At 38.9% G+C, this 7553-nt stretch overlaps 1 non-coding gene across 1 annotated transcript; it reads left to right on the forward strand.

The window, feature by feature from the left end:
* Positions 1–4000: 4000 nt before the first annotated feature.
* LOC141698788 (small nucleolar RNA R71) lies at positions 4001–4107 on the forward strand. Its single transcript, XR_012565290.1, has one exon. It is a non-coding gene; the product is annotated as a small nucleolar RNA R71 (small nucleolar RNA).
* The last annotated feature ends 3446 nt before the right edge of the window (positions 4108–7553 follow it).

Raw genomic sequence — 7553 nt, forward strand, 5'->3', positions numbered from 1 at the left:
CTTGTGAAAATCTGTTTGTGAAGAAAATTAAGCACTATTTTAGAATCGTTTATTGGCAAAGCCTTAACTTCAACCCATTTCGACACATAATCAACTGCCAACAAGATCTACTGATTGTTACAAGATGAGACAAATGGCCCCATGAAGTCAATTCCCCAAACATCGAAGACTTCCACCTCGAGAAGCACATTAAGAGGCATCTCATCCCTTTTAGACATATTCCCCACTCGTTGACATCATCACATTTTAAAATGAAGTGATGAGCATCCTTAAACAATGTTAGCCAAAAGAAACCTGCTTGAAGAATACGAGATGCTGTATTTTCTCCACCATAATGTCCTCCATAAGCCGTTGAGTAGCAATCTCGCAAGATTCCCCCGTTTCGCTATAAGTAATACATCTCCTGATGATTTGGTCAGCTCCTTGGCGAAAAAGAAACAGCTCATCCCACATATACCACTTTACTTCATGAAGAAACTTCTTCCTTTGAGCGGGAGTCAATTCCGGAGGCATGAAATTACTCACATGGTAGTTCACAATATCTGCAAACCACGGTTCTTCTGCTTGCACTCCAAATAGCTGCTCACCGGGAAAAGACTCATTAATCAAAGACTTATCTTGTGAAGTAGCAACTGGATCCTCTAAGCGCGAGAGATGATCGGCGACTTGATTCTCAGTCCCCTTTTTGTCCTTGATCTCTAACTCAAACTCCCGAAATAAAAGAACCAATCGAATAAGCCTTGGCTTCGAGTCCTTCTTTAAGACGAGATATCGAATTGCAGCGTGATCAGTGAAAACTGTCACCTTCATCCCAAGGAGATATGATCGAAATTTTTCAAAACCATAGAAGATAACCAAAAGTTCTTTCTCAGTAGTGGTGTAATTCAGTTGAGCACCATTAAGAGTCTTACTAGCATAGTAGACTACATGAAATATGTTGTTCTTGCGTTGCCCAAGAACTGCTCCAACTGCATATTCGCTTGCATCGCATATCATCTCAAATAGTTCAGACCAATTAGGTGCCGTTATGACAGGTGCCATAATCAAGCTCTTTTTCAGTGTCTCAAACGTAACAAGGCACTCGTCATCGAAATTGAAAGGAACATCCTTCTCTAGAAATTACACAATGGCTTCGAAATCTTTAAGAAGTCTTTGATAAAACGCCTATAGAAACCCGCATGACTAAGAAAACTGTGAATTCCCTTAACAAATATGGGTGGAGGAAGATTTTTGATCACCCCCACTTGGCTTTGTCCACCTCAAGACCCTTGCTAGAGACCTTGTGCCCAAGAATGATGCCCTGGCGTACCATAAAGTGACATTTCTCCCAATTAAGAACCAAGTTGGTTTCAACGCACCTTTTCAATACTAAACCCAGATTATGCAAGAATTCATTATAAGAAGTTCCAAAGACCGAGAAGTCGTCCATGAATACTTCTACGTTATTCCCAATCATGTCAGAGAAGATAGCCATCATACATCTCTAAAAAGTGGCTGACGCACCACATAGCCCAAAAGAAACTCTGCGGAATGCAAAAGTGCCAAACGGACATGTGAACATAGTCTTCTCTTGATCTTCCGGAGCGATACAAATCTGATTATAACCTGAGTAGCCATCCAGAAGACAATAGTAATCATGACCAGCCAATATATCAAGCATCTGATCAATGAAAGGAAGAAGGAAGTGATCCTTCCTTGTGGCTTTGTTCAGCTTACTATAATCCATGCATACTCTCCATCCCGTGACTGTTCGAGTCGGAATAAGCTCATTTTTATCATTAGCCACCACAGTGATACCACCTTTCTTTGGCACATACTGAAGTGGGCTCACCCATGAACTGTCAAAAATAGGATAGATAATTCCTGCATCGAGCCACTTGAGAATTTCCTTCTTCACAACCTCTTCCATGATCGGATTTAGCCTTCTCTGTTGCTCAACAGTAGGCTTGCTTCCTTCTTCTAGCAGAATTTTATGCAGAAAATATGAAGGGTTTATTCCCTTGATATCTGCTATAGTCCAACCAATTGCCGATTTGAACTCTCTAAGAATCCTCAACAGCTTTTCCTCATCAGCACCTGAAAAGTCAGATTCAATAATAACAGGCAAAGTAGATGCTTCACCTAATAATGCATACCTCAAGTGCTCAGGTAAAGGCTTAAGCTCAAGAGTAGGAGCTTCCTCAATAGATGGCTTGAGGTGTTTCGAAGAACTTTTCAACTCCTCTAATCCAAGAGATTCAAAAGGCATGTCCATCTTTCGCTTCCAAGGAGAAGCATTTAAATATTGCAAGTGCTCGTCACCCTCGTCATCTTCACTATCAGAATTCCCCACCAAGGCCTTCTCTAAGGCATCAGACCTTAGCAAACGATCGAGTTCAGAATTAACCACAGTATCGACCATTTCCACCTTAAAACACTCCTCATTTTCTGTAGGGAATTTCATGGCATTAAAAATATTAAATGTCACATCCTGATCCAATACCTGCATAGTAAGCTCACCTTTCTGCACATCAATCAAGGTTCGGCCAGTAGCCAAGAAGGGTCTTCCCAAGATTATAGGAATCTTCTTATCCTCCTCTAAATCAAGAATTACAAAATCAGCAGGGAAAATGAGTTTATCCACCTTGACCAAGACATCCTCCACAATACCTCACAGATATGTAATAGAACGATCGGCCAACTACAAAGTCATGTATGTAGGTTTTGGATCAGGCAAGTCCAACTTTTTGAAGATTGACAAAGGTATTAGATTGATGCTAGCTCCCAAGTCGCATAGACATTTATCAAACGAAACCTTCCCAATAGTGCAAGACATAGTGAAGCTTCCAGGATCTTTAAGTTTCGGAGGAAATTTCTATTGCAGTACATCACTACATTCCTCCGTGAGAGCAACGGTCTCTAAGTCATCAAACTTCACCTTCCTAGAGAGAATACCTTTCATGAATTTCACGTAACTAAGCATTTGCTCAAGAGCTTCAGTGAAAGGTATGTTGATATGAAGTTTCTTGAAGACCTCCAGAAACTTCGCAAACTGCTTATCCAGTTTCTTCTTTTGCAGCCTTTTAGGAAAAGGAGGTGGTTGATAGATCTGTTTCTCCCCTGTATTACCCTCAGGAGTAGTGTGCTCAACAGTAGTCTTCTTTGGTTCCACTTCGGCTTCCTTCTGCTCTTCTTCTTCATCAGCCTCCACTTCAGAAATTGGAGTTTTAGCTACTTCAGGATTCACAACCTTACCAGACCTCAATGTAATTGCCTTAACATGCTCATGAGCTTCCTTCTTGCCTGGCACTTCACTATCGCTGGGAAATGTTCCAGATTGACGATTGAGTAAAGCATTCACAATTTGCCCAATTTGATTCTCTAAGGTCTTGATAGAGACAACTTGGCTCTTGCACATGAGTCTCAACTCCTCCAATTCAGAATTTTCATTAGCTTGAGGTAATTGCTGAAGTTGAAGTTGTTGCTTCGAGGCATATTGCGGTTGCTTGAAACCAGGAGGGTCATATTGCCTTGCTGTATATGACTGATAAGATTGTTGCACCGCATTCTAATTACTGCTCCAACTAAAATTAGGGTGATTGCGGTTGTTCGGATGATAAGTGGATAGAGCTTGTTGTTGTGATCTCTGAAAATATTCATAAATTGAGCTGATTCGCTAGAAATAGCACACTGCTCGGTTTCGTGTGCTCCCGCACACAATTCACAAATGCTAGTAATCCGATTAACTCCATAATTTGCCAAAGAGTCCACTTTCATCGTCAAAGCTTGTAGTTACGCAGCTATAGCAGTAGCTTGATCCACTTCCAGAATTCCTACTACCTTTCCTTGTAACATTCTTTGCGTAGGATTCTGGTATTTATTGGCTGCCATTAGCTCAATCAACTCATAAACTTCATTATAGCTTTTAGCCCATAAGGCTCCACCAGTTGCTGTATCAATCATAGGTCTAGAATGTGCACCTAGACCATTATAGAAATCGTTTATGATCATCCAATCAGGCATGCCGTGATGCGGACACTTCCTTAGCATCTTCTTATAACAATCCCAAGCCTCACACAGAGATTAACCAGTTTACTGAGCAAACTGAGTAAGACCATTCTTGATTGCAGCAGTCTTCGCCATCGGAAAGAATTTAGTGAGAAACTTTTGAGCAAGATCCTCCCATTTGGTGATAGACCCCGGTGTTAGAGAATGTAACCAACACTTCGCTTTGTCCCTCAAAGAGAATGTGAATAATCGCTGTGACGCCCTCAATCTCGGGGTTAGGAAATGAGGACCCACACACCTTTAATCTAATAATTAAATAAGCATAAACCCCGATTAACTACTAACAGGATCAAACAGGATAATGTATGAGACAAGATTACAACTACCAATCATAAAATATAACTTACAACCCAAAAATAATATTAAATAAACATAATCGATTCCGGCTTGGAACCGACTGATAACCCATTGTATCTTTACAATTCTCTGGCTAAGCGCTTGCTCACTCAGAAATACCACTACCTGCTCTGGCAACCGGAAGCCCTCAACACGATACGGACCACCAGGTACGCTCTTATGAGCAGTGTGCCTAAGCCTGGACATCTTCTAGCTTAACTTCCATGGTTAGATTAAAACAAAACATATGAGTATAAAACTCAACAAGTAACTATAAAGCAGTTCTACGATATGAAATCCACAATATACTTTACCAATCTCAGGGCATTCTACTTTATTTGTTCTAGGTGGCAGATTTCCATCTTTTGGGTTAAGGAAGGGTTATGAAGGAAAAATGTGGAGCTTTCAAGGAACAAGGCTCAAAGCATGGTTGTTAGGGCGAAAACACGCGCTAATAACACACACAAGTATACGCGTTCGCAAGTAATATAGAATACTTTCTAGTTCATTCCCATAGAGACTCAGACTAATCATGTTCAATTAAACTCACTCACCAATGTATGATTACTTCTCAATGTTAAGATAATAACACTTAGATTTGATTAACTAATTATTAACTACAATTAACTACGAGAATTAAGCACTTAATTAACACTTGAATTAACAATATTAAAACACTCATGAGATCACAACTTCATTACTACTTCCTTCAATAGTCATTGTTATTACCCTTAGCATGCAATCGTGATGATATTAATTAAATAACACGAAACTGATAAAAGCCAACTTTCATTGTACTAATACCATTCTACCAAACATCCACAAATAAGATAGAAGTTGAATAGGCATCAATTATATTGAGTCCCTATATGTCTACAGAAATTGACAACATAACAATTTAAGCACAAGTTATTCCTTTTGATTACACAGGGCGAATAAAACGGCTAGAGTTACCCACTAATCATGCATATTCTTACATGAACCTATGCTAGCATGACAAGTTCTAAATCTCAAGATCCACCGTCGCTTCACAAGAGATTAACACCCTATCTTATATGTTCGCGACGCACATAAGATGAATACGCACAACCAATACTAGATATCATACAATCATCACACACTAAGGTATTAAACAACTAACTAAAGAATTCCATAGTAAATCCGTTACGACCCCATGATCACGATTAGCCCATTATAGCACTCATCGTCATCATGGGTTCATATTAAAACATCATAATAACACACAAGAATAATAACTAAAACTACTTATATTAAACCAGAGTATGTCACAAGAGTAAATAGGTTCAAAGTAAATAAAACTAGCATCCAACGTTATAATGAAATAAAGAATCACAAGAAAATATGCTTCCTCTTCGTTGCGGTGTGCTAAAACGGTCTTCTTCCTTATCTCCTCGCTCTTCGATTAATACTACGATCCAACCTTTATGAAACGTCTCTGAAATCTACTTATATAGGAGTTCCATAAAGCCCATCTAACTCAGAAGTTGGAAGTTAAACAGAATCAGGAGTCTAAAATAATAAATCTGATTTCCCATCCCTGAGCGGCCGCTCAGCATTCCTGAGCAGGCGCTCAGCTTCCTGAGCGGTCGCTCAGCAGAGCTGAGCGGTCGCTCAGCAGAGCTGAGCGGGCGCTCAGACCCCTTCTGGAATCTGCACTGTTTTCTCCCGTTTCTTCACTGCAATCTTCTCCTATCTTTCCGCTTACAATGCTAAACACATGCCCAGGCTTATTATTTATGAAATCTCTCCCGAAATACAATCAATACCATGAAATGCACAAACACTAGAAAGATGCATCAAATACATAAAATACTTGATTTCAAGACATCAATTCAAGCCATTATAAGACGTTCTAAGTGGTATAAAATGCCACTTATCACACCCCCAAACTTAAATCGATGCTTGTCCTCAAGCGTCACAGACTCAAAAACAAAACAAAAACATGCATGAATGCAATCTATATGAAATGCAGCGATCCCCCTTACTACGACCAAACCAACCAACTTACGACATCTCAACAAATGCAATTAGGCGAATAAAGAACAGTCCAATCATGCAAGCTAACATACAGCCAAAAACGTGGTGTGTGAAGATGCTTAACAGATATGCTTCGAAACTAGATCAATTATCATAACTCGACTATCCTCAAGGAAATCACATGATTATACAAAGAATAAAATTCTAGGCACAAAATGACTTATAACACTTCAAGATTACTGGAGCTTATTACGGAATCACGCTTTTATTTAACACAACAAACAAATGCTTATTTGACCGTGCAATGAGTGAGGTCCACAAAAGACTTATGCAATGGCATCCATGTAACGAGCTTTAGGTTAGCGGATCCCAGACTATAAAAGCCTTAGGTCACTAGGCACAAAGTCCACTAAGAACTTAATAACTCGAATACCAAAGAGCCCACTCATGATCAATCATGCATCAACTCTTCTTTTTCTCTTTTTTTTCTATTTTTTTTTCTTCTTTCTTTTTTTTTTTAAAATTTCTGAGCAAGTGCGTTTCGCTACATCTTGCTCAACCCTAGACTACTCGCATAAAAATACGAGCCGGCTACTAGCCATTTGACGCCTAGCCATAATTAGCAATGAATTCCATTTTTTACTCCAATTTTTCTTTTCATGCCTTTTATTACTAAGAACCTATTATAAAATTCTAAGCATAATTAATAGATTAACCTCAAAAACCATCAAACCATAACAACAATCTAGTCTTTAAGCATTCTCTAAGACTTAGTGAAATTACAAGTGTTTCTAGAATGCATATCAACCTACAAGACTCAACATCACTTTAACGCTATCACTACACTCGCATCAACATCACAAATTAATTGTTAAATCAGCGCAAATGGGATCATGGTATATGCATGAGGTACATGACATAATATATAAAGCTATAAATAAATAAAATAAATAAAAAAAACTATATGGCAAAAAATTTGCAACTATATGAACTAAACTATCATGAATATTCAACTATATGACACACACACAAAATATTCCTTAACTACCACCCCAAACTTAAAATCTTCACTGTCCCAGTGAAGGTAGTAGAAAGGAACATAGGGTATACCTATTCAGAGAGATCATCATCATCATCATCATCATCACCCTCAGAGGGTGGTGTATCAGGAG

This window comes from Apium graveolens, chromosome 11 (genome assembly GCF_009905375.1).
Source record: "Apium graveolens cultivar Ventura chromosome 11, ASM990537v1, whole genome shotgun sequence".
Classification (NCBI taxonomy): Eukaryota; Viridiplantae; Streptophyta; class Magnoliopsida; order Apiales; family Apiaceae; genus Apium; species Apium graveolens.